This window comes from Colius striatus, chromosome Z (genome assembly GCF_028858725.1).
Source record: "Colius striatus isolate bColStr4 chromosome Z, bColStr4.1.hap1, whole genome shotgun sequence".
Classification (NCBI taxonomy): domain Eukaryota; kingdom Metazoa; phylum Chordata; class Aves; order Coliiformes; family Coliidae; genus Colius; species Colius striatus.
In genome coordinates, this window is record NC_084790.1 from 53,760,315 (window position 1) to 53,786,974 (window position 26,660).

Consider the following 26,660-nt stretch of genomic DNA (forward strand, 5'->3'; position numbering starts at 1 on the left):
CCCTGTCTCTACTGCTGTTTGAGTTAGTCTGTACTGACTAGTGCCCTATGAGAGATGCAGGCTTTCCAGTTCATGCAGCTCTCTCTGTTGGTCAACCTGAATAATTGGATGTGCCTTAATAAAAGCACAACCAGGATTTTTCATTTAGTGTGCCTGTCTTTTCCTACCTAAAGGTCAGGAAGTGTCATTGGGAAAGATCAGTTGCTGCCTTCTTCCAGTTCTTTTAAAATTTCTGAATAAGTAAATTGTATAATTCTGCCCCACCCCATGCTGTGTTCCAGAGTGAGTCACTGTCCTTGCCAAGTGGATTTGCTCTCCTTTCTAATCTTGCTGTCATGTTCTGTACCTTTTCTTGAGGAAACAGCCTACTTTCTTTCTTTTCTTCTCTTCTCTTGCCCTGTTAACCCATTTATTTTAGTATGGAGTTCTTACTCTATAATGACTTGTCTACCTTAAGTGATGCACAGAATGCTCACAGTAGCTATTTTTTTTTCCATGTCTGAAAATATTTGTCAGGTGTGTTGCTTTGAGTTTGATTTCATTACTCTGAAGTTGACTTGTTGAGTAGCTGATAATGACTCTGTCTTCTAAGTTAGCTAAAGGATAGGAGGAAAAAGCAGTGTATAAAGTGACAAGCAAAGATAGAGAGAAGAGACATTAGAAGAGAAGGAGAAAATTATGTGGAAATTAGGAATGATGTGGGATCTTAAGGTTAATCATTTGAGGGAGAAAAAAAGTGCAAAATGTCTTTAACGTAATGCTAGAGGTCTGGCTTTCTTTTGCTCTGATGAGTTGTGTGTGATTCAAAGGCTAGAGGGATTTTCAGAACTGTCAAACATGCCTAATGTCCACTGAAATCGATTAATTTTTAAGTGACTTTTATATTTTACTTCAGCTAAGTGCACCCTTGTAAATCTCTTTTTGAAAAGAAGATAGAAGTTGGCCAGAAAATGAAACAGTCCCAATCTGTGACATACAATTGACAAGACATAGATGCATAGCCATCTGAAATATTAATCTGGCAGATAACATTGCATGTCCGCATATTCCTACAAGACCTGTTACTGCCATTTTTTTTGTTCCCACCAATGTACCCCAACAATTATTTCAATACAAAATTGTCTTTATCCTGAGTCCAATACTAGTATTCGGTGAGAAATGAACATTGAATTGAATTGAGTGGAGACAGAGATCTGGAGTCTTGCAGTTATAAAAATACCATAATACTATGTTTTTGTCTTTTAGCAGAACACCACGTATGATTTCTAAGTACTCATTTCCTTTTATTTGCCATCATTATTACAGTGCCAAATGATCAAAATCAGTTCAGTCCCATTCCACGTACTTCATTGCACATGCCTTATATATTTTAGTTTAGGGATGGGATTCATCTCTCCTGTAAAGGCACTGGATTATTTAGGAGTAGACTAGCAAATTTAATAAAGAGGTCTTTAAACTAAGGGACTTGTGGGGTGGGGGGAGAAGCAAAACAGAACAAGCTGTCCCCTCTAGCTGGGAAACAGGGCAGGACAGGGAAAGCAATGATAATGCCCTTCATCTGCACACTGGGCTGAGATACGGAAGGCTGATCACCCTGAGAAAGAGCCAAACCAGGGAGGAACCTCCTGCACCTGTCCAGGAGAACCTGTGTGTTTGAATAAGCCCCTGCGCTGCCTCTACACCAATGCACGCAGCCTGGGGGATAAGCAGGAGGAACTGGAGATGTGGGTGCGGATGCGGGGCTACGACCTCATTGCGGTCACAGAGACGTGGTGGGACAGCTGCCATGACTGGAGCACAGCCATGGAGGGTTATGTATTGTTCAGGAAAGACAGACTGACAAGGCGTGGAGGTGGAGTTGCTCTCTATGTGAGGGAGCAATTAATGTGTACTGAACTGTGCCTGGGTGGGGATGAGGAGCGGGTAGAGTGCTTATGGGTAAAAAATAATGGGCAGGGCAAGGCAGGTGATATTGTTGCAGGAGTTTGCTGCAGGCCACCTGATCAGGAGGAGGATGTGGATGAGGCCTTCTACCAACAGCTGAGAGCTGCCTCACAATCAAAGGCCCTGGTCCCCATGGGGGACTTCAACCACCCTGATATTTGCTGGGACAACCACACAGCCAAGCACATGCAGTCCAGGAGGTTCCTACAGATTGTTGATGATAACTTCATGTCGCAGGTGATTGAGGAAGCAACAAGGAGGGGTGTGCTACTGGATCTGGTACTGACGAAAAAGGAGGGCCTGATTCAGGATGTGAAGGTTGGAGGCAACCTCGTCTGCAGTGACCGTAAGATGGTAGAGTTCAAGATTCTGTGTGGAAGAGGCAGAACACAAAACAGGACCATGACTATGGATTTCAGGTGAGCCGACTTTGGCCTCTTCAAAGATCTACTTGGATGGATCTCATGGGATATGATTCTAGAAGACAGAAGTGCCAATGAGAGCTGGTCAATCTTCAAGCACCACTTCCTCCAAGCCCAGGATCAGTGTGTCCCAATGCGCAAGAAAGCAGTAAAAGGAGGTAGGAGGCCTCCATGGATGTGGAAAGATCTGCTGGGACAAATCAGGCAGAAAGCAGCCATATATGAGAGGTAGAAACAGGGGCTGGCTTCTTCGGAAGAGTATAGGAACGTTGCCAGGGCATGCAGGGGTGCAACTAGGAAGGCTAGAGCCCTTCTAGAATTAAATTTAGCCAGGGATGTTAAGGACAGCAATAAGGCATTTTTCAAGTACATCAGCAGCAGAAGGATGGTGAGGGGGAATGTGGGCCCGCTGCTGAACACTGAGGGTGCCCTGGTGACTGAGGATGCAGAGAAGACTGAAGTACTGAATGCCTTCTTTGCTTCAGTCTTTACAGCCAAGGCTGACCCTCGGGAAGCCCAGTCTGGCAAGGATAACAGGATGGTCAGGACAGCAGAGGACTTGCCCTGGGTGGAAGAGGAAGAGGTTAAAGACTTGTTGACCAAGTTTAAGGCTCATAAGTCAATGGGACCTGATGAGATGCATCTGAGAGTGCTGAGGGAGCTGGGTGATGTGATTGCTAAGCCTCTCTCCATCATTTTTGAACAATCATGGAGGACAGGCAAAGTGCCTGAGGACTGGAGAAAGGCCAATGTCACTCCAGTCCTCTCAAAGGGCAGGAAGGACGACCCAGGAAACTACAGGCTGGTCAGCCTCACCTCCATCCCTGGATAAGTGATGGAACAACTCATCCTGAATGTTATCACTGAACATATGAAGGATAAGATGGTTATCAGGGGAAGTCAACATGGCTTCACCAAAGGGAAATGCTGTTTGACCAACCTGATATCCTTCTATGAGTGCATAACTGGCTGACTAGATGAGGGGAGAGCAGTGGTTGTCATCTACCTTGACTTTAGCAAGGCTTTTTACACTGTCTACCATAACATCAGAATGGCTGAATGAAAGAGCCCAGAGGGTGGTGATCAATGGCACAGAATCAAGTTGGAGGTCTGTGGCCAGTGGAGTTCTACAGGGATGGGTTCTGGGGCCAGTCTTGTTCAACATCTTCATCAATGACCTGGATGAGGGGACAGAGTATACCTTCAGCAAGTTGGCTGATGACACCAAACTGGGAGGACTGGCTGATTCTCCAGAAGGCTGTGCTGCCATTCAGTGGGATCTCGACCAACTTGAGAGTTGGGCAGAGAGGAACCTCATGAGGTTCAACAAGGACAAGTGCAGAGTCCTGCATTTGAGAAGGAACAACCCCACGCACCAGTACAGGCTGGGGGTTGAACTGCTGGAGAGCAGCTCTGCAGAGAGAGACTCGGGAGTCCTGATTGATAATAAGCTAAATATGAGCCAGCAATGTGCCCTCATGGCCAAGAAGGCCAATGGCATCCTGGGATGCATCAAGAAGAGTATGGCCAGCAGGTCAAGGGAGGTTCTTCTCCTTCTCTACTCTGCCCTGGTGAGGCCTCATCTGGAGTCCTGTGTCCAGTTCTGGGCTCCTCAGCTCAAGAAGGACAGGGAAGTGCTGGAGAGAGTCCAGCGCAGGGCCACCAAGATGATCAGGGGACTGGAACATCTTTCATATGAGGAAAGGCTGCGGGAGCTGGGGCTTTTTAGTCTGGAGGAGACTGAGGGGTGATCTAATTAACATTTATAAATATCTAAAGGGTGGGTGTCAGGAGGCTGGGACATCCCTTTTTTCTGTTGTATCTACCAACAAGACAAGGGGTAATGGGATGAAGCTGGAACACAAAAAGTTCCACTTAAATATAAGAAAGGACTATTTCACTGTGAGGGTGAGGGAGCAGTGGCACAGGCTGCCCAGAGGGGTTGTGGAGTCTCCTTCCTTGGAGGTCTTCAAGACCCACCTGGACATGTTTCCATGCAACCTGATGTAGGTGAACCTGCTTCTGCAGGGGGGTTGGACTAGATGATCTCTAAAGGTCCCTTCCAACCCCTACCGTTCTGATTCTGTGATTCTAGTTTTCTTTCATTTGAATTATAAACTTAATTTTCTAAATGCTACAAATCTTCTCTATCAGGAAAGTGGATGAAAAAAATTAATGTACTTTGCAAATTATTAGTATCCCACTAGGACAGACAGATGTTAGCTCTTATTTTTCTTGCACTTCTTTCTTTGTAAGGAGGAAAACAGATCTATTTTGGAAACTTTCTAGTGCTCAGATTTTTATTACTTGTCTCCAAAGGCCAGTAATTATCATCTACCTCAGAAATTAGAACTCAGGGTTTTATGCAATTGAAATATCATTTCATTTTAATTGCTTGAAAGAAAAAAAGCAAAAGTAAATAACATGTGGCAATTTGTATGCGTTTGGAACAAAAATAAGTTAGTCATCTAAATGTTAACATAAAAATGTCTAGTTCATCTTGGTATTAGTATTTATCACTTAGTAGGAAAGCATCTTTGTAAAGTCAAATAATTAAGATAATGGATCAATTGGTATGTGATTCATCTTCCAGTCTATTGTGACACACAAAGCTAAAGTGCAACAAATAGTCTTTTGTTGGAGAAAACAGTAGCTCTTAAGTACTACACTCAAGAAGTTGTATCTGTCTTGCAAGACTTTCTTAAACCTATTAGGTAGCTTTAATTTGTGCAGTTTTTTCTGTATAATGTATTTTCCTAGGTATAACCAATGTTTGTCCAACTTCTCAGAAACTCTAACTTGGCTGAGGACTCTGCTGCATAGGCAGAACAGAAAAATTGGCCTAGACTGTACACACAGACAGTATACAGCAAATACAGCTGGGTGAAGAGAAAGGGCAGGGGGCCAACATTGATTGTTGGCAGTGTTTAAATTTTTTTTTTTTTCCTTTTTTGGGTAGACACTCAAATCTTAAGATGGAAACTGAATGCATATGCATCACTAATATGATGGATGTTTTAAAGCACGTGTGTCTGTTGTCAAGAGAAGCAGAATGAGAGAGTTTTATTTCAAATGATAATTGGGATAGGGAGAGTGGGTTTTTGCATCAGTCTGGTGGGGAAGGAATTGGAAATGGAAACTGCTTGTGAAGATGAAAAGAGTAGAACAAGAGGAAAGAATGAGCAAGATCAGAAAATGGAATGGACTTAGTGAAAATAGAGAGATCAAAGGACAAGATCAAATAGGTCACTTTGTGTCATCATCAAGTAGACAAAAAGTAATGTAATGAAAAAAACACTGAGAAGGGTACAGAGATAAGACCATTCAGCAGTTTGTTTGCTCTGGGAAAAAAATGGGGTAGGAAAAGCAGAGGTAAGAGAACAGAGTTTGAAGTACAAGTTAAGCAGCACTGAGGTTCAGTTATGTTGGAGAGAATGTTTTTTCCCTAGAAAAATCACAACGTTAGAGAAGAATCATACGTGTTGGAAACTCATGCTGAGCATTTGTAAGGTGATCTGCAGCTTTGGGTGGAAATAGAAGCTTATGGAGGTGTTAAAGTGAGGTGAGAGATAGAATGAGACATGTAAGGATGGTCAGAAATAAAGAAGTAAGTGGAGAGATTCAATAATGTGAGTAGACTAAGAAAAGAACAGAAAGGAAGTAAAGTGAGAAGTGGCTAGTGCTGATGGAGAGAAATTGAGGAATGGGCTAAAGACTGTAGAAAGGTGTGTTGTAAGAGAGCAGTTGTTCTGTGGAGGTCCTTTGGCTGAGTGTGAGAATTAATACCTGATTTGGCTCTGGGAGAACAGATAAAGACAGGAATGCGACAAATGTGAACCAAGGTGCAGAATTTGAAGTTCTCTGGACTGTCAGGGGAGCTAGAAGGACTTGTTCATTTGCTTTTGAATGAGGGTAATATGAATAGAAATTGAAATGAGTGGAAGCTGAGGAGGAGAAAGGATCTATATTATGATAGGTGCTAAGAGTAGTGTGTAAGGCATTGTACAGAACCATAAAAATATCTTCTGTGTACTGGAATAAGCCCAGTTAACTTTGTTAGTATTAACAGAAATGATTGTATTAAGAAGTTTGAATAATTGAAATTGGGAACGTTTCGATATTTACTGTAGTCGTGATTAGGCAGCACAAAATAATTTAATCCATTGTCTGACAAAGTGAAAATACATTATGTGACATTGTTTCAAAAATACAATGAAGGGTTTTACTTCTTTTGAAAGGTTTTATATGTTATAACCAAATAATGTATAACAGCACTGATCAGTCACTTTTCACTCAGAACTGGCTTAAGAAAATGAAATGCAGTTATTGTTTTTTTCCCACGTTCTAGGACAACTTGATTGGGGGATTTTGTTTGGGTTTTTTGTGTGAGGGCTTTTATTTTATTTGTTGTTTGATTTTTTTCTTTTTTTCCTGCCTTTTTTTTTTTTTTTTGCTTGCCAACTGGCAATATCTTTTATCTGCCAAGTGCTTAAAACTCTCCTGTATTACAAGTTGCTAGTCTTGATCAGTGCCAAAAACAATACTGTATGCTTTTGGCAGGCAGGTGGGAATGGTGCTCCTGGGTAAAGGATTAAAGATACAAGGTGATGTGCTGTTAGAGTAAAATATATAGGGAAGGAAAAATTAGTGAAACTCTCAAATAAAACATCTTCGAAGTACGAAGTCTGTCTATTGTAAAATCAGGAAAGAAGGAAGGCAACAGAATGTGTGAAGGCAATCCCTGCAAATAATAGAATCCTCTTTGGTCTTAAACATAAGAGATTTTCTGAAAATAGAGGAATACAAGGAAGTCTTGAGTGTGGTATTAACAAGGATTACAATAGATATACTGTAAAGAGCATGACCAACAAACAAGCACTTTGTCTACCTCCTTTTAGGTCTTATTTGGAAGGAACACAAAGATGATTTTGTGTTCATCCTGGCTTAGGCTTTGTGTGCATGTGCTCGTTTTGTCTGGGACAGAATTAATTTTCTTCCTAGTAACTGCTACAGGGCTATTTTTTTTTTGGTTTACACTGAAGAGAATGTTGGTAACAGAGGGATGTTTTGGCTATTGATGATCAGTGCTTCCACAGCATCAAGGCTGTTTCTGCTTCTCATCCTACCTTGAAAGTGAATGGGCTGAGGGGAATGAGAAGTGGGCTGGTGTGTATACAAGAAACTGGGAAAGTACATTGCCAGGACAGCTGACCTGAACTAGCCAAAGGGCTATTCTGTACCATGGGTATATAAACTGGGGTGGGCTGGCCAGGCAGGGTGGATCACTGCTCAGGCATCAGTTACTGGGTGGTAAGCATCACTTGTCTTTTTCTTGGGTTTTGTTTTTCTTAAATTGCTATTGTTATATTCTATTCATCTTACTGTTATTATATTTTAGTTTAGTTATTGTGCTTGCTCTAATCTTAACCCACAAGTTTTGTTTTCCTTTTCCAGTTCCACTCCCCATCCTACCAGAGACGTGGGGAGGGAGAGTGAGTGAGCGGATGTGTGGTGCTTTGTTGTCCACTCGGCTTGAACCAAGACAAAACCACCCCAAACTGCTATAAATGTATGTTCATAAAGAACTACAAAAAACCCTTACTTTCTGTAGCTAAATTCTTTATAGATATTTTTTAAAAAAGGGTTGGATTTACAGATGTCTGGATGGTTGTTGTCTATCAGTTTGCAGTAAAGGTCTGAGTCCTCCATATAGCTGAAATAAATGGAAGGGATAAGCTAATGAAGAACTATTTCGTAACTAGAGAGTGTGAAAAATTGAGCCTTTGTGTATTAGTTATCACGGAGTGCAGATTTTCCAGAAATATTTATTGATACTCCTTTATTGTATGAGTACAAGTACCATCTCAGACTTTGAAGATCAAGAGACATTAAAGACCAGAGAATGGGGTTGATTTGGAAGGAAGCAAATATTTAGGAGTTCAGTTTTTGAATCAAGAAAGATACATGTTCTGGGTGTTCAATGAAAAAGCATGAAAAGAACGTAGTTAGGAGATGGCTGTAGTACAAAAGGCATGCAACAAGATAGCTTTTGATGATGTGTCTGTCCAGAAAATATAGCCCATGTTTGTTGTCTTTGGTAAGTTCACATAATTGAAAATGATGTAGTCATAAGCACTTATTAATTTCTGTCATACTCTCTGTGCTAGTAGAGAATAGCCTATTAGTGGTTTTGTCAAAAACTGGGATGTATACAGTGGCCACTGGGCTTCAAGCAACCACTGTGAGGAACATCCAAAGAAGTATTAAGTAGTGATAATTAATTAGTAACTTACTAGACCTCACTGCCCGTTTCTTTCCCTGTACAGTAGACAATTGAATCTTGGCAGTAGTCAGTAAGAAATTCATATCATATACTGCTGATGGAACAAAGTGAAATTTTTCAAGTTCATCACATTCGTATTCTAGAGAAACTGTTAATAATCATAAAATAATTTCTCATGAATTGTATCCCAATCTGATACTTACTGATCGTAAAGCTGGTACTTTACTGATCTAAAAACTACATACTGTTGATTAAAAAACTCGACACTAGTCTTACAGTTTAGGCAAGTGCTTGAAATAAAAAGGCAGTTTTCTTTAATTTCAATTCTTTCCAATGTCTGAAAAAAATAGCTACTTGAAAGGCAGATACCAATCTCTAGCTTTCCATAAATCAGTCATATATATTTTATAATGGTATATAAAACAGCTGAGAGAAGATGTACCACAAGTGCATTTAGTTTACTTTGACAGCCCCTTCAGTGAACAGATAAAATATATGCCATGCATCATGGGAGGATTTGGTGTGTTGAATATGCTACAACTTCTCTCAAACTTAAATGAACAGGGCAGATGAGGAACTGAACAAAGGAAAGACCTATATGAACTTAACATTGTCCATCAAGACCACCAGTGAGCAGAGCACTGAGAATTGTTGTACTGATTACATGTCTGGCTAGAGAAGAAATTGTCTGACATTTTTGTATTTGGTATACTGGTTCAAAGATAATGTGTAGAATCACTGGAATAATTGACACACCTTGCTGAAGCATACTTATATTTAGACTGGATGTTTTAAAAATTCTATGGAAATCTAGCTAATTGCTTGTGTCCAGGAAGAGGCAAAACTGATTTATCTGAATAGATGTTTGTGTAGGCTGCCCAAGAGAAAATGGAACAGTTATTAAATCCACACATGCGAGCTGGTCAACTGAGCAGAACCATTTCTTCAGTTTTATTTCGTATGCACTTGTGAGATAGCCAGATTATGATAATCATTTTGTAGTTTGGCACATTCTATATTCCAGGTGGTAAGAAAATAACACAGCTACTTCCCTATCTCTCAGTTCTGCTTGAGAGTTGCAGATCACAGAGTACCTGGCTGGAATTAGAGCTATTTTGTTTTTCTGGGGGAATATGTTGCTACAAGTATTAACTGATCTGGTTTCTTTCAGTAAGATTGGTTGGCTGTTGTCATGATTTAACCCCAGCCAGGAACTAAGCACCTTATAGCCTCTCTCTCCTTCCTCCCCCTGTCCAGTGGGATGGTAAGGAGAATTGAGGGGAGGGGATAAAAAAGGTAAAACACATTGATTGAGATAAGAACAATTTACTAACTAAAATGAAAGAACATATAATAATATTAATAACAACAACAATAATATATATTATTAAAAATAATAGTAAGGAAACTAAATACAACATAGAGATAAATAAACCCCAAGGAAAAAACAAAGACAAGTGATGGACAAGTGAGCAGTTGCTCACTACCTGCTGACTGATGCCCAAGCAGCAACATATCCCTCCCTGCGTAACACTTCATGTTATGAAACAGTCCATTGGCTGGCTGGGACCAGCTGTCTTGTCCAAGCTCCCTCTCAGCTTCTTTCACAACCACAACCTGCTCACTAGCAGGGCAGTGTGAGAAGCTGCAAAGGCCTTGATGCTAACTGCTCAGCAATAACCAAAATATCTCTGTGTTCCTAAATCCAAAAGCTAGCCCTGTAGCACCTACTAGGGAGAAAATTAACTCTCTCCCAGCTGAAGCCAGGACAGCTGTGCAACAGGTAACATATATTAGTAGTTGAGACTACTTTTCTGTAATTGAGAGTTATGTGTAGCATGTCCTCTTGTTCCATGCTGGCTCAAGTTTATTGAGGAATAACAATCACTTTCAACTGTTAGTTTTACAGGGTTAGTTTTACTTCCATGAGTCACCTCTGAGGGTCTTTCTTTGTCTCATGAAGATCTTTTCTCCCACTTATTATCTATCTGCTTAAAATATTATTTTATAGGTTTTATTTATCCTGCCTTCATAAGAAAAAAAAGGTCTGTAAATGTCAGTAACAATGGGGTGGCACTTGTAATTTTAATGCTCAAAGGCATTAGCTGCTTTCTAGGTGTCTCCCATTTACTCACTATGTTTAAAGAGAAGGAAATGGCAGAAATGGCTTAAAGGTCCTAATCACCACCCCCTGAGGCTCAGCAATGAGATTGAGTCCTCCATCAACTTTTTCCAGCCCTCTAAAGGAATAAATAAATGTTGCTTGAAGAGTGGTGGAAGAGCCAAGGAAACATTTGAAAGGGTTAAAATAATAATTTCTTCTTACATCCAAAAAGGAGAGAAGTGGAAAAAAAACACCCAACCACTTGTGGTATATTTTTAACACCATCTCTTCCTGCTACTTATATCTGCTTACATATAGCTATAATTTGGACACTGTAAAAATAGAAAAACTAATAGAAAACTAATGAATTTGTTACCCTGTGGTATGGGATGTGTTCTCTGCACTATCTCATTTAGTAACCTGGAAATGCTGGACAGACTCATAGAAAGTAAGGGACCTGGGCAAAGTGAATACTTGATGAGAAGTTGCATAGAATTAATTTGCTTTGTTAAGTTTGGGACCTGATTAAGAGAGTTTGTATCTGCCAGAGATGGGATGGGAATGAAAAAGTCCTATATATGCTTTCTTACAAGACAAGAATGCGGAGGTGTAGGAGATAAAGTAGGGAGAATATCTACCCTTCTAGTAGTTTCTTGATTTCTGTTCCACTTACAACTCTGTGGGCTGTTTTGGTCTTCCACTTGATCTGAGCTCCTGTATTTATTTTACTCATTTTCCATTGTGCAGTATCTCATCCTTCTGTTGTCTGCCACTGCCTCCCAGTGAATAATCACTGTTGAGAAGGTATTTTCTTCTCAAGAGTAGATTAAACTTCTTCCCAAGTTTTCATTTATGTTCAATTACATTTCCAAAGGTTAGAAGAGAATGCTTTGGCAGAAGTTGATTGTGGCAGTGTGCCTTAATTTCCTTCTTTTTGTATTTTTCTAGGAATCAAAGGGAGTCCAGACTTTTGGTCACATTCAGTAGTTATGATATATTTTCCTGTACCTACTGAGATCAAACAGGTTCCAACCTACTAGTTTTTCTTCATTTGCCTGTGCACAATCATGTTTCTTCTTGTGTGTATTAAGGTTATGCCTGCCTAGCAATCCACTCTCTTTTAACTAGTTTTAAACAATTTTAATTAGTTTTAAACAAGGTGGAGTAAATGCTAAATAGCTGAGATTATTTCAGTTAAAACTCAAACCTTTTTCTGGACCCAGTTGTGGGTGGGAGGTGAGAGAGGAGATTTTATCTCTATTAAAGAAGCTTGGTGATGAGGTCAAATAGGGATGAGGAAAAGAGGAGACGCAGATGTGTCCTAGTTTGGCTAGGACAGAGTTAATTTTCTTCCTAGTAGCTGGTACAGGGCTGTGTTTTGGCTTTATTATGAGCATAATGTTGATAACACACTGGTGTTTCAGTTGTTGCTAAGTAGCACTTATCCTGAGTTAGACTTTTCAGTTCGCCGTGCTTGAACAGGTGCACAAGAAGCTGAGAGGGAACATGGTCAGGACAGCTGACCCCAGGTAGCCAAAGGGCTATTCCATACCATAGAACGTCGTGCCTGGTATATAGATGCAGTGGGGGGGAGAGACTGCATTGTGCAGCACTTAGTTTTGGGGGTTTTTTTCCCCTTAGGTTTTTATTTCTCTGTCTTTTTACTATATCCCTTTGTGTTGTTGTTACTGTGTTTTATTTCTGTTATTAAATTGTTCTGTTCTTAACCAATGAACATATTTTGTTTTTCTCATATTTATTTTCTGATTCTCCTCCCTATCCCACAGGCATTGTGGGGAGGAGTGAGCAAGTGGCTGCATGGTGCTTAGTTGCTGCCTGGGGTTAAACCACAACAAGCTATCTTCTAGAGACATCTGGGCTCAGACTTGGCATACTAATCTGTGCGTTTGACCTAATAACACATTCCAAACTTAAGGACTATTCAAGCAACACCAGGTTTTAGATTAAGGGATTCTCAAATCTTTGTGGAAGATTTCACATTCTGTTGTAGTTGTCAGTTTCTGATATGTCATCCTGTCTCCTTTTCTCTCGATTCTCTCTTGTTTTACTCAAGGATTTCCTTGTTTTTTCTGTGTCCAGATGTTTTCTTTATGGCAGAGGCTATGTACAACATGAAACAGACTGAAATTTTCAGGTGTGACTCAGCTGCTGTGCATACATTGCTTAACAGGACATGATCTGAAAGAGATAATTTGGCACTAGGAAGTTTCCACATCAGATGAGATGGAATCCCTCACCAGAAGATGAATCTTTCCATTACACTGCCTTGCTGTTGGCAAAAGCATGTAGCTGGGAAAAGGAAGTGCAAGGAAAGACTCTGTTATGCTCTACCACTTTTTACATTAGTTTTGGTTTAGAGTGCTTGTAACTTTTATGAGAGTTACCAAACTACCTTGACTTCTTTTCTGAAAAAAACCCTACTATACCATTATGACAGCTGTACTGCTATGACTGTATCTGTCTGAAGTGACTGGCAGGATCTGTTCCATCTTATACTATCCTTACATGTGGTCATGGTGATGTATGCTGCTTATGCCAGTAAGCTGATGAGGTCAAGTGTTAAATGGTGATACTGTCTATGAACAGTTTTCAGGGGAGTGGGAGGGGAAGCATCTGCTAAATGAGATAACCTTCACTTCATTTAGAACCTATGGAACACTAACAAGAGCCTGTTTCTGTGAACTTGTTTTATTTACTGCTTGAAATAGTGCAGAGGCATTAAGTCTACATGGTAGTGGCATTTAAACAGGTTCAGTACCACAGAGCCACTAAGAATCCTCTTTCTGTTGAAGGCATGAGGGATATCTAGGTCACTTATGAGTTACTGAACAATACACTTAACAGGTTTCGCTACAGATGTTCACAGTAGTGTCACATTTGTTGCCTAATTGTCTTTTTACTGAACTTTAAAGAGTGATTGAGACTAGAAGTCTGAAGCAGAATCATTGTGCTGTGTTGTTTTATCTGTTAAATATATCTGTTTATGTGTTAAATATATTGCACCTATGTCTTTCCTTTGTAAAGCTTTTTTTTTAATTTGGTGTGGTTTGTTGGTTTGATTTTTTTTCTTCCTTACACATGCCTTTTGTATTGAACTCTGCTTAGGAGCATTTATTTTTCTTTCCCCTGCTTGAGATTTCCTCTGTATACTAAAACTGAAAAATGAAACTGAGATACTGTGAATGGCAAGAGTTATGGCAAGGGTTGAATTTTAAAGTGGATTCAGTGTTTAATCAGTTTGTACATTTCAATAGCAGTTGCTTTATGGTGTTACTTAATTGAATGAAAGAGCCCAGAGGGTGGTGATCAATGGCAGAGTCCAGTTGGAGGCCTGTGGCCAGGGATCAATTCCGGGGCCAGTCTTGTTCAACATCTTCATCAATGACCTGGATGAGGGAACAGAGTATACCTTCAGCAAGTTGGCTGATGACACCAAACTGGGAGGACTGGCTGATTCCCCAGAAGGCTGTGCTGCCATTCAGTGGGATCTCAACCGGCTTGAGAGTTGGGCAGAGAGGAACCACATGAGGTTCAGCAAGGACAAGTGCAGAGTCCTGCATATGGGAAGGAACAACCCCATGCACCAGTACAGGCTGGGGGTCGAACTGCTGAAGAGCAGCTCTGCAGAGAGAGACCCGGGAGTCCTGATTGATAATAAACTAACCATGAGCCAGCAATGTGCCCTCGTGGCCAAGAAGGCCAATGGCATCCTGGGATGCATCAAGAAGAGTGTGGCCAGCAGGTCAAGGGAGGTTCTTCTCCTTCTCTACTCTGCCCTGGTGAGGCCTCATCTGGAGTCCTGTGTCCAGTTCTGGACTCCTCAGCTCAAGAGGGACAGGGAAGTGCTGGAGAGAGTCCAGCGCAGGGCCACCAAGATGATCAGGGGACTGGAACATCTTTCATATGAGGAAAGGCTGCGGGAACTGGGGCTGTTTAGTCTGGAGAAGAGGAGACTGAGGGGAGATCTTATTAACATTTATAAATATCTAAAGGGTGGGTGTCAGGAGGTTGGGACAACCCCTTTTTTCTGTTGTATCTAGCAACAGGACAAGGGGTAATGGGATGAAGCTGGAACACAAAAAGTTCCACTTAAATATAAGAAAGGACTATTTCACTGTGAGGGTGAGGGAGCAGTGGCACAGGCTGCCCAGAGGGGTTGTGGAGTCTCCTTCCTTGGAGGTCTTCAAGACCCACCTGGACATGTTTCCATGCAACCTGATGCAGGTGAACCTGCTTCTGCAGGGGGATTGGACTAGATGATCTCTAAAGGTCCCTTCCAACCCCTACCATTCTGTGATTCTATGATTCTGTGAAACTTGTCTGAGATTGGAACATAAATGAAAGCCCTAGACTTAAGGACTCAGAAGCAAAATATGTTTTAGAATTTTACTTACTGAGAGATTTGACTGTTTTTTTTTTCTCCTAGTTTTCTGTCATTGGATAGACTTTTAAGAATAATTGAGTATTTGCTGATTGGGAATTTTGAAATATACTTGTTTATAAACAGTGTAGAATTTGAAAAATACTGTAATGCTATAACTGTTTAATCTTTATTTTGTAATGCCTTCTCATAAAGGAACTGATAATAGCATAATCTATAGAAGTATATTTTGAAATCCAGAAAAGAACACCATCTTCTTATCTGATCTTTTGTATATCATAGAGCAGTTATATTTTGTCTTTCTTCCTCTACCAAGCTCAGTAACATGGGTTTATCTAAAGTCTGTTTGCAACAGTGCATCTATCCTTAACCTTTTAAACTCAAGAATTTGAGAATCGACTGCTTTCTTGACCATTTTTTCCAGTAGTTTGATATTCTTGTTTCTTAGAGAGAGAAAAAATGTTGTATTTCAAATAGGTATTTATTCTACAGATATCCCCTATTTAAATCATTGTGTACTTTTCCATTATGTGGGTTTTTTTCCTGAATCCATGTCAGATAGTCTGCTGGAGCTTTTTGATCTATTGGGGTACAATTTCCACAGTCTTGCTTTCTGCAATTTCCTTATGCCTTTTCAGGATATAGTATCAAGCGTCATGAAAAAAGTTTCCTGTCATTCTTTTTTTAGAAGTTGGGGAAATATGCAATATGAAAATAGTGAGCTCTTTGTATCGTGAATGGTAATACTTTCCTTTGTCTTTAAAAGGAAAACATAAAACTGAATTACATAATCATACTTAAACCAGAGTTCTGTAAGTACTGGATACATATGACATAATTTGATTTTTCCAGTGTGTGTGGGGTGCATCAGTCTGTCTTGGTTTTGTTTGTTTTATTTGTTTATTTGGGGGTTTTTAGAATGTATTAAGAGAACACTGAACCTTTGAAATGTTGTGTTGTGAAGATACATTTGTCTTAACTAAATTTTTCTTTCTCATCTGTCATTTTCTTTAGAGTTTTGCAGAATCTCCGCTAGTGGTACATTTTATGACGAATCTTTGTTTACTTTCAGAGCCCTGGGTTTTTTCACTTCCATTTTTTTTCTGACAATCTGTGTTTATAGAGATAACATGATCTTGGCAAAGCATGTAGAGCTGTATCTTTGTAGAAGCTGGCTGGTGTTTCAGATAGGGAGCAAGCAGAGAGCTCTCAGGCCATTAATGATTGAGGAAGCATTAAGTAAACTATCAAGCAAGTACATTTCCCTGAATTATAAAGATAAAATGTCAACATTGCTATCACAAATAATTCACCAATATGAAGCATTAAAATAGGGTTAAAAAACATATTCCCTTTCTAAAAATACTTAAAACTTTCTATCAAAGAAAACCAGAAAGCGCAGTATTTATACATATGATAATTAAACTCTAAATCATTATTTGGTAGGCTTGTAAAAGCATTTATATTGTTTTGGGGTTTAGAGTATTAGTATTTAATCAAAATTTCCTTTACAGAATTCATTTGGTTTCATACAGTTTTGTGTCACTGTCTTGTGATTGTTGCTTGAATGTCTCAGAGGATCTTTTTCTTGGTATTATTTGTACTGCATTATATTGTCAGGCCCTGCTTCTGTAAGGATTTATAAATGTGATTTAGTTCATGCATAATGCCCACTTGTAGCTTTATTGAATCTGTATAGGATCAAAGTTGAAGGGCAAGGAGGAGGATTTTGTGGTTTGGGGGTTTTAGTGGGTTTTTTTTTGTTTTGTGTTTTTAAGACAGGTTTTTTTATTTAGCTGGTTTAGAGCTTTAGGCTCTAATCTTGCCTGGGTTCTCAGCTGCTCCTGCAATACCTACTGAAACTTAAATAAAAATGCCAGACATTTTATATAGATTGCATTGCATGGAATTACATTTTCTGAAAACAAAGATTATTAAAAGTAGATTATTAAAAGTCAAGCCCTTTTAATTAATATCAGTGTTCCAGGATTCTACATCTGATGTACCATTGTAAAGAGCTAGCTTTGTTTCCACTGCAAAACTGGAAACACTTTTCCAAAGGTGATGTGGAAGAAAACATTAAAAGATCCTAGAAAGTCATGCATATTGAGGAAGAAATTTGTACATGAAATTTGCATCAGATCTGCCCTGTCAATATTCAGTTTCTAAAATGAAACTGAAAAAGCAGGGTAGGCTGCAGACAAAGAGAGTCTTTCTGCACAGTCCAAAGGAGACACTGGCATCTGTTGCTCTTGGCTGTTTGGTAGAGATTGCTGATTCACTCTGACTTATGTTATCCTTACATGCTAACAGTTATTTCTGCAAAGGGCTAGTTTACTGTAGCATATTTTCAGATTCTCTTCAGATAGTGTAAAGCTGGGATAGAAGTAGAGGGACAACTTCCTTCATCCAGATCATAGAATCATAGAGTGGTAGGGGTCAGAATTGACCTTTAGAGATCATCTCATCCAACCCTTCTGCTAAAGGAGGTCGCACGGGAATGAGTCCAGGTGGGTCTTGAAGACCTCCAAAGAAGGAGACTCCACGCCCTCCCTGGGCAGCATATGCCAGGGCTCCGTCACCCTCACAGTAAAATATCTTTTTCTTATGTTTAAATGGAACTATTTGTGTTCCAGCTTCATCCCATTACCCCTTATCCTGTTGCTAGATGCAATAGAAAAAAAGAGATGCCCCAAACTCCTGACACCTACCATTTAGATATTTGTAAATATTAATAAGATCCCCTCTCAGTCTCCTCTTTTCCAGAATAAACAATCCCAGTTCCCGCAGCCTTTCCTCATAATGAAGATCCTCCAGTCCCCTGATCATCTTGGTGGCCCTGTACTGGACTCTCTCCAGAAGTTCTCTGTCCTTCTTGAGCTTGGGAGCCCAGAACTAGACACAGGACTCCAGATGAGGCCTCACCAAGGCAGCGTAGAGGGGAAGCAGAATCTCCCTCGACCTGCTGGCCACACTCTTCTTGATGCATCCCAGGACGCCATTGGCTTTCTTGGCCATGAGGGCACATTGCTGGCTCATGTTTAGTGTATCATCAACCAGGACTCCCAGGTCTCTCTTTGCAGAGCTGCTCTTCAGCAGGTCAATCCCAGCCTGTACTGGTGCATGGGGGGTTGTTCCTTCTCAAATGCAGGACTCTGCACTTGCCCTTGTTGAAGATGTTTTCACATTTTTGGTGACACTCTTAGATTTACTCTCTCTTCCCCCTTCACATTTTTGACCAAAAAAATGTTAAAGAAAAAAAGGTCATGCATATTTTATCATGCAGCATATTATGCAATGTTCTTGTCCAAGACCACTTTATCCTTTGCTTTTGTCAGTAGTGAAAACTGGGTGAAGAAAGAAACAAGCCACAAAAGTAGGAGCAGCAAGGGGAACACCTTATTGTGAAGAACACAGTGAATCTCTCTTTGTTTTCTCCTTTTGTAAGCAGAAAAGGTAGATGGACTTGTGGTTACATTCTCCCTGGTATTTACCCTGTATAGTAAATTGTACTTTTAATTTGTAAAGGTAGAGGTTTAGAAGTTTGACATTGAATAGTAGTCTCAGTCACGTTTTTCTGGTTATTAATATAGAATAATATAGGAAAGAGGTGTAACAATACTGTTCTCTGCAATTGTTTCTCGCTATATATAAGGTGGCTGAAAATTTCCTTAATCCATCTTTGAGGTTTAAGTACAATCTTTTCTTAAATTTTTCTGATATTTGGCTAGTAGTAAGAAGAGAACAAGCCATGAAATAACAGTGGCGTAACCCATGGAAGGAAAAGAAAGGTTTAAATGTTGTTTTGACAGTTTTTGTCTTTATTTTGAGTCTTCTGCCTTCTGTGTACCTCCTGCATGCCTACAGGAGACTAGCAGTGGCACTGCCCTTCCCTCCCTGCCATGTAGTGTGCTACACCAGGTTTACAGGAAGAAAATTCTAGCTCTTCAGCCCTTGTGAATTTCTACACGCAGTGTAAACACATATGACAGTTACTGTAGAGGCAGTGTTCTACTAACCTCTGAGGAGGGAAGTTGCCAGACTGGGGAAGTGAGATAAGAGAGCAAGAAAAGAGAGATGACAGAATTCAGAAGGAGAGTCCAAAAGATTTAACTCTTTAAAATCCAGGTCTTGGGAAAAGCTTCCTGAAAAATTGCAAGATGGGCAATTTATCTTAATAGCACGTGGCAACCAGAAGAAGTAACGACGGATTTTCCTTACAGAAATATTTGCTGTGAGACACTCTTTAATCTTCTGTGAAGGAGGAGAACCTTATATTTTCTACCAGGATATAACTCTGCTTGATGAAGCTGTTCATTGTTATTTACCTAGAAGATACAATTTTTTAATAGACCTGGAACTCCAGAGCACCCCCTTAGTTGGAGAGGAGAAAGAACTTTGTCAATGGTCTGACATTCTTCCAAAGAAGTGCCAAATTACCACAAGTGGTAGGTCTTGACTGTTCCCTTTCTTCCACAATTAAGCTGTTGAGGGCAGACACATACTTGAGAAATCCTTGCCTGCCACAGGAAAAAAAGGACAGGTCTTTGGAAGTTGAGGGAGGAGTAACAGTTTTGGAACCTTCTGCATCGCAATATGTCTGGTGACTGCTGTGCCACTGTTCAGCACTCTCAGACATCAACATGAAATGCATATGGCTTTGGATAGCTCAGTGTAGCTTGGCTCTTGACAGCATCTGCTATACTGCTATCTTGTTCTACAACTGTCTGCTATTTTTTGGCCATGAAGTACTGTAACAACAACTGTTGGTTTGTTTTGACAAATCCTTCTTCAATTATGATACTGGAAATCACATTTAGAAAAGGATAGCTTGCTTTCTTCAAAAATGTCTTCCAGCATCACCTCTCTGCTATCTCAGTCCTGCAATGTTTAAGAAAAATCAAGCAATCTGACATGCAACTTTGCTGCTGTACTTATTGCTTTTGTTTACACTTTCAATATATATCGGAATTTGTGAGTGTAGCTATAACTGTCATGTGCACTCTTTAGAGGTTGTTGAAGGGTTTTTCCTCTAGACTGTGCTTTCAACAAAAATGCTTTTGAATAGAAGTTTATATTTTTCCATTTCAGTAGCAAGTCAGAATATTTTTTTCCACTTCAAAAAGGGGATTTTTTAAAAAAACCTCTTCGTAATTGTTTCCTGATTTCTTAGTAATCCACTGTTGTTGTTGTTTTTACACCATTCTTTGATGGTTCAGTGTAAGACACTAATTTTCCGTTTCTGTTAAAACCAAAAGCCACCAAGCAGAGTGAGACTGTTAGCAAACAATGGTCAGAAACACGTTTTAATTTCAGATTATTTGCTCTATGCAAACAAGACAATTGGCAATTACTTTTTAATGTCATTTTGAAAGAAATCAAAGAATTAAGGAAGACTTCTGCTCTACTGACTAACCCTTATTTCATGGTCTGAGCTACTGAACAGAGTTCAGTTTTCTGTACAGTTCATGAAACAAAGTCTAGCGTGATGTGGTATACTTGTGAAACTGTCACTTAGTCCTAATTTTGCTGTTGTCATCTTTTATTGCATCACTTTAGAAGAATTTGTGAGATATGTGGGAAATGGTGACATTCCTGTTACTTTTCCTACATCATCTGTGTATATAAAGCTGTACAGCTAATGGTGGCTTTGAATGGACTGAGGATCCTCAGATGCCATTGACCTGGGAGATAATCTTTGCCAAAATAATTGGGCGACCGTTTAGATTTCTTGGATGTTTTCTGAGGAAATAGCCTTTTACTGAAATTTATCGGCATGGTGAAATTGATATGTTTTTTTGACACAGACTGACTTTTGCAAAAGTTCTGAAGCAAACTAAGCAGAGCTGTTGCTTGTGACAGATGTTTGATTTGATTGCTTTTCTGGTAACTCATCCACTTGGCAGGTTGCTGTGATGCTGAGGCTTCTAAAATGTATTGTTCGTTCTGCTTTTTTTAACAGCATGTCCAGGCATATTTTTTCCTGGGATAAGGTAGAGCAAGGGTTTCATTCACTCTTAAAGAACTTAGAAATAATGTTTACTTTTTTTGTTCCTAATATTGAAATCCTCATACTGATAGCTTCTGTCCACTTAGTTGTTGTGTGTCGTGTAAGTGGCTCAGACCAGGATCATTACTATTTCTTTGTGCAAAAGTTCATGGACTCTTGCTGAATTGCTGATACACGTAGTGGTTTGCCAAGTGAAAACTGTATTAAATGTTATCTTTGCTTCTCCACTTTTTTTAGTGTATTGACATGTTAATCTATCATCTTCCTTCTGTATCTGCTTGCTACCATATTCAATCAAATTTTAATGTATTTAAAATCCTTGTGTGATATTAATGTATAGCTGATAAACCACAGAAATATCTTTGGAGTTATTTAACTTTTTGCAGTTTATTGTATGAGCAATAATTTTTTTATATCAGTGGCGTTACCTTGTGGCAGGGCAACTTTTAGGTCCCCCAAAAGGCAGAATATGGTAGAAAAAGACAATGGAAACTGAATATATGCTTTCTCTACAAAATACCTTATATTTTTGTGAAAACTATTTTTAAAATCAGAAATATATTATCTGGGAAAATACAATAAATGTTTTCTTAATGCAGATGATGCATTGAAAGCATATATTGACTTTATGTGTAAACTTCTTATCTATTGTTTAAGTGATGGAAAAAGTTCTCAGATTTTTCCAGATTGCTTAGTATTTTTAAAAGTATTGCTGAACACTTTAATAAAGTTAGTCAGAAGGATGTTTTTTAGTGAATAGATGGTGGAAAGATGTGGATCTGTTGCTGTAAATTTTTTCTGAAGTAGCTGATGTAATACATTCTATCCAAAAAAAGACCTCAGAATCTGCCGTTGGTCCATTAAGGAGCAGTGGTATTTCTGAATATACTGGTGTTTGACAGTTAATAAAGTATATTTTTTAAAGTAGCTTATGGATGTGGTTATTTAAATTGTGTATGCTTTTGTGTTTAAAAAATGCCACCAAACCAAATCTGCATGCAAGCAAATCAGATCAGATATGCAAGGAATACTGCATGTTGTGTGCAGAATATGAATACTATTGTTATATTTTCAAAGTTTTCATAGCATTACAGGCCCTGCTGGGTGCATGTTATGGGTAAGTTTAGTTGAACTCCATTTGTCTGTATTTTCAAAATGAACTATGAAGACTGTAATTAAATACTGCATATACATATTAAATGTAAGCCAAACAAACTAGCCAAAACATATACAAGTAGGAAACTGATTCACTGTTCTTGGTCTAATCTTGTTTTTTGAGGTAAAAAAATATTTTAGTGATCTTTTAACAAGACACACAGTATTCCTTAGAACTTAATGTTGTTCTCCTATTACTACGCACTAATGTAAGACCTCTTAGCGCTCTGTGAGACTTTTCTGGTCTCTTACCTGCAGTCTTAACCACCTACCTACCATTACTTGAGAAGGCTTTGTGATTAATGTTTACAATGTTTACTCAGATTTCTTGTAAGAAGGATGTGTGTATAAGCAAATGGAATGTGTACACATTTTTTTAATCTTCAGTTTACACAAGTTATAGTCTACTGGCAATAAACATGTTGAGTTGTTGGGTGACAACCTAAGTCCTTGAGGTCTTACTTCAATAGAAAATGCTATTTTGTTCTTTCTCCTCTCTTGCTAGTAAATTTGAGTATTCAAGGTACTCGGTGACACAGGCACAATAAACACTAACTGCATTTATAGGAATTCTGAAGGCTTGCTGAGAAGTGTCTGTTTCAGATTGTAGAACCTCCTCTGCGTAACAAATTCTGCAGATTGTGGCAACTTGGAGATGGTGGACTAATTTATTTTGACTGAATTTCATTAGATTCTAAGGTCATTTTGAAATTGGGCATTTAAATTTTTGTAGCTGCCAAAAATGTTAAGATGGTGTAGGCTTGAACAAATTGGAGGGAAAGAGGAAAAGGGGAGCTAGGTCACTGTCAATACAGCACAGTCAGATTGGTTCTGTCAGGAGTGTAGGTAACATTCCTTGTAACTATGCTGCAAAAAGGACAAGTTGTGTCAGATGAGACTTACTCAGCTTGAAAGTATTTAAACTGAATAGTTCGTAAGGTCTTGATGCAGATCCCACAAATAGGTATGTCTGTAAAGGTGTGCCAAAGAACAACTGGTTGACTCTAAGAAAAAAACAAAGGGAAAGTATTGTGTTGCTATAATCTTTGTAAGCCTGGTCAGCTTGGAGTTTTAATCACCTAAGTTTGTCCAGAGCTATGAGCTACTCTTTCATAAGCAAGCACTTGTTTTTCTGTTTGTCATGTGAAGAAGGATAGACTTGATATTAGGCTGCTTTATCTGGATTTTGCATTTAAAATGCAAACCACAACATCACTGAGCTTATTCAAAATGTTGAAAACATTATTTCAGTGTGCTGTGCTTGGCAGAGAGTTGAAGTGGCTTGAGTTTTTAGCTTAACCTGATTTGTCCCATCAGTTAATTGTCAACTGTCTCCTGTAGCTGAAGATGTTGTGCAATTGATCTGGAGTTTCTAAAAAAACTACATAATTAACTACAATCAAGTAAATATTTTTTACTCCAAGTCAAGAGCCCGACAGAGAAAGATGAATGCAAGGCAGTTCTCAGCATGTACCAGTACTTTTAAAATAGAGAAGAGTTTAGAATACTCGCAATGCCCCTAGATCTGAAACCTCTATGAGCAGGTGGTGGTTCTGTGCTTCCTTTCAAGCTGGTGCTGTCAGATCATTGTACACAGAACGCATGCTCAGTAGGTCAATGATAGACTACTCTGCCCCAAAAAACCTCTCTGTCTCCTCCTTGGCACTTTAATACAGGTCTGGAAAACTTGTATTAACTTGGCTTTGGATCTTACCTTAATTGGCTGGCTAGACAGCGCTATAAGGATAATCCCTGGAGGTGTATTGAAAATATGTATCTGACCAAACAAAGCAGAATTGCTTCTCTCTGAGGCCAGTATTGTATTGCAAGGGGAGAAATACTAATCATTTCCTTAACAGTCTGACTTATGTGGGGAGAGCTCATTGAGATGGATTCCTTTTTCTTGGAGTATTGGTAGACTCGGTACATATTGCTGAGGAAATTGTGTTGATTTCCTTCTCTCCTATCCCGGGAGATTTCTGTCTGAAGAGTCATCAAATATAAAACTTGCAGAGTTCTCCCATTCTGCATTCCTGTCCCCTTTGAACTTCCATTGTAATTTCCCCCCCCTCTATTAAGTTTTTGTGTGATTTTTTTTTTTTTCTTTGTTGAGCCCATATATTCGGAAGGTCACAAGAGGGAATTTGTCATTTTTTTCACTGGTTGAGGAGGCCTATGTTGTGCTTAAATACTTTCAAGTGGTTCTTGCAACCACAGAAATGTTGTCTAAAGAGAGCAACTGAGGGTGTTCCTTTGTCCTTCCTGCTACAAGGCACTTGGTCTTAACTTCCACATGAATTAAAGTGAGTGTCTGATACCAGTTTCCAAATAGAATTAGTTGTTTTGGCTGAAAGGAGTGTTACTATCTGAAGTGAGTGTTACTATCTGAAGTGATTATACCATATCTCTTTTTGTAGATATTTTTCCTTTTTCATTTATCTTTTCTTCACGTAATGCCATCAACAGTTCTTAGACTGATGCTGTATTCACAGCAGAAGAGAAAAAAATTTTCTCACACAAGAGAAAAAACATGATAAATGTAAAAAATAGATTGGTAATTATTTTTCAAGTAAGTTGTCTGTTCTATAGACAGTTCTATAATTCTTGGTAGAACTGAGGAGCAACCTCATTACCAAAAATGTGAGGTTAGGTTTTATTTATTTTGTTTTTAAAAAAGATTTTTAAATTTAGGTGTTTTAAATGCTAAGTTCTTGGCAAAGAAGATGGGAATGTTGGGAAATAAGTTAGGAGTGGATCACTCTATCTGTACCTAAATACAGATTTGAATTCTTAAATAGTGATGCATTATGTATTGTTCACAGCCATTAATTTTTGTTAATATTGTGTGGTTTTATTGCAGTTACATTATGTTTCACTGCTGCTTGTGTGCCTGCTTTTTCTGACCTCCAGTGGATACCAGCAGCAACTGGGTGACTTGTGAGGTGTTTATTTAGAGGGCTTTGTCACTCTCCTGTTTCATACAGAGATTTCTCAAATGATAAAAGGTAATTGACAGGTGGGGATTTATCTGTGTTTATCTCCAAAGCTGTATTTGAAATTACAGGACTTAAGATACTAGCCTTGGAGGTTTCTCTAGAAACTCACCAAAAAAAAAAAAAAAAAAGAAAAATAATACAATAATTGAAGGCAAGGGAGGATTATTTTTAAGAAGAGAGTTTAGATTTCACAAAACTGATAGAGTCTGTAATTCAAATTGTCCATAAGAAGAAAAAAAATATAGTTCTGAATGCAGCTGTGAGTGCCATGTATTACTAAATAACAAGGATTTTGTGTGTCTTCCATATTTTAATGAAATTACTTGTGTGAGTGGTGGTTCTCAGTTTATTCATTGATTTCTTCCCAATTGACTTTAAAAGAACAACATGATTTAGTGCAGTCTAATTTAGCTGGTAAAATTAATCCTCAGTTAGGTGCAGTGGAAGTAAAGACAGCAACAGAGAATTGCATGTAAACATGTTGCATTATAGATCCTGGTACTTGTGGATGGAGCAGTGTGGGAAATTATTAATCAGATCTTTTAGAAGCTTGGACTTGAAATATTATACAGATTAAAAACATTAAAGTAATTCTGTTGGTTCACATCCTCTTTTTATCAGTACCAGAATCAGATCTGTTATAGTTAGTAGTTTTGATCTCTAAGTTAAGATGTTTATATTCCTTGAAGATTTTGTTACACATTCTTTTTAAGTGGGGAAATGGACAGGGCGTTTTTCACTTTCACCGAGTCTTGATTATGCAAGACATCCACTTTCGGACACATATGGATCCTTTTGGTTAGCAAATACCTCTATGGTACTGTAACTTACCTACAAATGTCCCATTGTGGGTATATTAAATATTTTATACAGCTTTAGAAATTCTTTACACAAACATTTACATTCTTTACAACACAAATTCCTTTGAATTACAGTATGATAACAAGTCTATTCTGTATACCCCAGAAAATGATACTCAAATATGTTCTGCAGACACATTAATGTCTCCCAGTATATTTAGTCTCTATATTTAGATGACTAGATCTTATATATTCTAGATGAACAACATTTTTTGTCATTGAGTCATAGAATGGTAGGGGTTGGAAGGGACCTTTAGAGATCATCTAGTCTAACACCCACACTAAAGCAGCTCACAGTAAAATAGTTTTTCCTTATGTTTAAATGGAACTTTCTGTGTTGCAGCTTCCTCCCATTACCCCTTGTCCTATCACTGGATACAAGAGAAAAAAGGGATGCCCCAACTTCCCAATATCCACCATTCAGATATTTGTAAATATTAATGAGATCCCCCCCTGCAGTCTTCTCTGATCTAAACAGCCCCTG

General features: G+C 38.9%; 1 protein-coding gene across 18 annotated transcripts in view; it reads left to right on the forward strand.

The window, feature by feature from the left end:
* The window catches only part of JAK2 (Janus kinase 2), a 95,172-nt gene that overhangs the window by 21,227 nt on the left and 47,285 nt on the right, over positions 1–26,660 (forward strand). For 5 of the 18 annotated variants that reach the window (XM_062017519.1, XM_062017515.1, XM_062017517.1 and 2 more), the window contains one exon: positions 25,181–25,325. The exons of 7 other annotated variants lie outside the window; for them this stretch is intronic. The gene's annotated coding sequence lies outside the window, so the exon portion shown is untranslated. Of the gene's footprint in view, positions 1–2,215; positions 2,364–7,911; positions 7,936–14,534; positions 14,554–16,636; positions 17,666–17,906; positions 19,604–25,180; positions 25,326–26,660 lie in introns of those variants that run through there. 6 more of the 18 variants (XM_062017514.1, XM_062017513.1, XM_062017516.1 and 3 more) reach the window with 6 other exon arrangements.